General features: G+C 32.2%; 1 non-coding gene across 1 annotated transcript; it reads left to right on the top strand.

Annotated features, from left to right (window-relative positions):
• The first annotated feature begins 350 nt into the window (after nucleotides 1-350).
• TRNAP-UGG (transfer RNA proline (anticodon UGG)) lies at nucleotides 351-422 on the top strand. The gene has a single exon. It is a non-coding gene; the product is annotated as a tRNA-Pro (tRNA).
• Nucleotides 423-4,188: the final 3,766 nt, after the last annotated feature.

Here is a 4,188-nt window from a genome sequence, read left to right as displayed (position 1 = left end):
TATGTTTTATGTAAGTCTTAAATAGGTATTATTAGGTCAATTTCCCTTCTTTTTTTTTTTTTTAACCGTAGATGTTATAATCTTCTACAAGTCACAAAGTCTACCAACTTTTCATCCAATGTTGTCTCCGCATCAAATCCAAAAGTAGGTGTTAGGAGTTTTTTTAATATTTCACTCACTAAACATCAATTATGTTTTCATGTTCGAGCACAACTTCAACTTTCAAATATCTTTTTACAACTTAACAACAAATACTAGTTTTTCCAAATCCGAACAAAATTATCTCCAAACACCAATAAACCGTGCAATATGGAAATCAACTTTGACTCACAAACATAAATTACGTAACTGGGCATTTGGTCTAGTGGTATGATTCTCGCTTTGGGTGCGAGAGGTCCCGAGTTCGATTCTCGGAATGCCCCTTTCTTTTTCCGTCTTTCTCTCCTTAAAGTCAAAAGATTTTATCTTTCTTTTTCCGTCTTTCTCTTTTTCTTCTTTCCTTCAAGTCAAAAGATTTTATCTTTCATTTTGTTTTAAGTAATAGGACTTGATGCGAAAAATGACATGACAAATGGATTTAAGACGATCAGAAGTGGAATATGTCTTTTACACCTAACAAGTAGCAACTGATTCTTTTTTCACTTTTATTGCTTGGTCAGAATATTAAATCAATGTATACCAACAGAAAGTCAATTATTATGTTGAAAAAGCATTCTAATAACGATTAGTTGCGTGATCATATGAGAAATCTAACCTCAAATATATTGTGATTTGTGATCTTTCCTTGTTCTTCAATTCCAATTATGACTCATTAATTTGTTTTCTTTTCCAGTTTGTGGTTTAGGTTGTTTGTCTAACAATCACTTAATATCCAACTTCATATACATTGAAAAGGGAAAAAAATTCAACTACGATTTTCTTTCAAGGATATGATTCTCATGCTTTTTGTATAAGTAAAATTTCCAGCAGACGTTGGTTCCCATATGTGCCAATTTGTATGAGTAACAACTAACAACTTAAAATCAAACAGAGGTCCATTAAAGCAATAAACTCTTGTTACCTAACATGAATCTTGTATAAAAAATACGGAAAAGGTCCAAAAATGCCCCTAAACTATTTGAAAAGGTTTAAAAATACCTTTCATCCACCTATTTTGCTAAAAATATCTTTCTTCTACCTATTTTGGCTCACATATGCCCATTGACTAACGGTCAACACTAAATTAAAAAGAAGTTTATTTAAATTTCACGTGGCATTATATTACTGGTCCAATTTTAAACTCGAACCTAATTAAATGAATCCATCCACCCGATTTTCTCACTTACCCGACCCGTCGAAAACCCATCCGGAAAACATAAATTTTCACCGGAAAAATTATATTCGGCCATTGTTGCTCTAATTCCTCACCTTCTTCAAGCTTTCTCGGAAAACGAGATCACAAGCTGCTCCAAGGCTTATTTCTGCATCCACTCATCGGAAAACGAGATCACGTGTATTTTGTATATTGTTTAGCAGCATTTGAGATTATTTATTAACCTGCAAACTTGCTTCCCTGTGGGTATCTGCCAAGTTTTATCACATTTAGGTTCTAAAGTAGCATGCCACATCACTTTCCATCGTAGTTAGACACTGTACCCTATACTCAATTCTGTTTCAGAATCGCTGCTCTCCGTCACTATCAATAACTCAAATAATGATCCAGCACCTCCAAATTTCCGGTGAAAATTTATGTTTTCCGGGCGAGTTTCCGGCGGGTCGGGTAAGTGAGAAAATCGGGTGGGCGGATTCATTGAATTGGGTTCGAGTTTAAAATTGGACCAGTAATGAATTGCCATATGGAATTTAAATAAAAAAAAAATTTAATTAGTTTTGACCGTTAGTCAAAGAGCATATTTGAGCCAAAATAGGTGTATGAAGGATATTTTTAGAGAAAAGACATCATTTAACCCTTGAACTTGCGCTTCGGATTTAGCCCAATGGCGCTTGTATTTATCTTATAACAACTTTCATCCCAATTATTTACCGTAAAAAATAATTTGCAATACTACTACTAATACATCCGTAGTACTAATTGGATAATCAAACAATTCTTTGACAATAATTTAAATATATAACTACTACTTTACTAGTTTGTAACATGACATGATTTCAATTGTAGTCATACGACACCGCAACCAACCAAAAGAAGGAAGACCGAGGCTGCAATACCAATAATATCAAGACATATAAGCGAAATCCTACTGAATTTGCTTGAGTCAGTATGTTGTTGGGAATTTGAAGTAGCGTTTGAAGGAGACCCATCTTCACTTGTCTTAAAAAGAGCAGTACTATTCTCAAAAAGCGTCATTGTAAGCACCTCTTTTGTCGGGTCTTCAGTTAAAGGAGTTGAAGAAGCAATAATAAGTGGTACGAGGAGTAGTTTTCTGGCGGCCAAGAGGCCGGTGATGGAAGGCAAACATGGCGCTAGTATCATGATTATTGACATCACGACAAGAGAGGAGGAAATCACTTGAGCCATTTAGTCGTCTAAGGATCGTGGATTAACTAACACACAATCACCCACAAAGTAAATAGAGAAGAAAAATAACACGAGAGTTTTCCGCAATGAAAAAGAAGAAGCATATAATATTAATGAATACCCAACTACAACCCTATATATGGATCTCAAGTAATCCCAAACATATATGAGAAAGGTTTTCCAATCCTACAAGGATAATATATTTTGTTTCCCAAATCTATTAGAACAATGATAATGATAGAGTGAGTTTTTGTTTAAAGAGGCGTTTCTTTCACTCTGTAAATCTTCTTTTATATGCATGGTGAATCTGTACTGTTTTACTCGCAGCAGTTTGGAATTCTTTTAATTTACTGCTTTGGTGATACAACTGTCTCTTAAGTTATTACATGAGAATCACTAAAATAAGGAATTTCGGCATACTTAAGGGGCTATAGAGAAGGATCACTATAGAGAAAGTATTGGTCATAGGAGAAGAAGAGTGGGCCAAAAAGATATCGCTCCTCTACTAGGTCCAAAGCCCAGCATCTATTTTAGCTAATAATGGGCTTAAAGGGCTTTATTATGAAATTAGGGGATGTTACCATTTTGGCTATATTACTTTGGCTATATATAAGAGAGAACCTCAAGTTTTTGTAGTCCTCACCGGAAATTTTTAGATATTTTATATTTTTATACTTTGAAGTTTGTCTTATTTGATGTTGTTGTGGTAAATAATTTTTTTCCGTTGACTGTTGGACAAATCATCATGGGACACTTAGTAAAGACTTTTCAAACTTCCTTTTTTGTGCACATGAATTGATTTTTCTCTTTTAACAGAGAATTGGTTCATGATTAACTTAAATATTCTAATGAATTTTATGTAAACTAACCAATTTTTCTCTATTATTAATAAGACAGTAACCTACTTTCGTATAATTTTCAAGTATCTAAATTTTCACTTTATAAATTGATCTAATCAAATTTAATTCGGTTCCAAATATTAGTTAAATTTACTCTCGAACAATGAGACGTGACAAGTATTTTGAAACGAAGAGAGTACAATTAAAAATTTTATTTTCTAATTATAATTTTAGGTCATACTTTGAAAATTGATTGAATTTTGTGTGTAGTAATAATGTCGGAATATGCATATCTTTGGCAAACACAAGCAATCAACAAAGATTTCACTTGGGTAAGTTCTCGATAAAAATAAAACACAAATAGCTTATAACATTGTTAAATGTTTTTAAAATGTAAATCTTAGTCCTTCCGTCTCAATTTAAAAAGGGGTTTCAAAGTATGAAAGTTGATTAATCTAATTTTATGTGCACATTCTTTTAACATAAATTTTACCTAACAATTGATTACGTTGAAAGGCGGACTATAACGTGTTATTTTCACGTATATATTTGAAAATGTTTAAAAAACTTATGTTTATAAGAAAATATATACTTAACTGTCCAAATGGCAATAATACTTAAAAGTTGCAAAAGAAAGCAAAAATTTCACATTTTTTTAGTGTCTAAATATTTTTGCAATATGGGATAATCAATATTTTACCTAATTTAGGAAAAACGGTTAACTTCCTTTTGGAAGGTTAAAGAAAATTTATAAAGTAAGAAAAAAGTATTTTCATATACCTATCAAAAAATAATTGTGTTGTTTAATTTGAAGGAACGCTGAAAAGTATT

Source organism: Lycium ferocissimum, chromosome 4 (assembly GCF_029784015.1).
Source record: "Lycium ferocissimum isolate CSIRO_LF1 chromosome 4, AGI_CSIRO_Lferr_CH_V1, whole genome shotgun sequence".
NCBI lineage: Eukaryota > Viridiplantae > Streptophyta > Magnoliopsida > Solanales > Solanaceae > Lycium > Lycium ferocissimum.
Note: the sequence above shows the minus strand (reverse complement) of the source record. Positions and strands in the feature narration are given on the sequence as shown.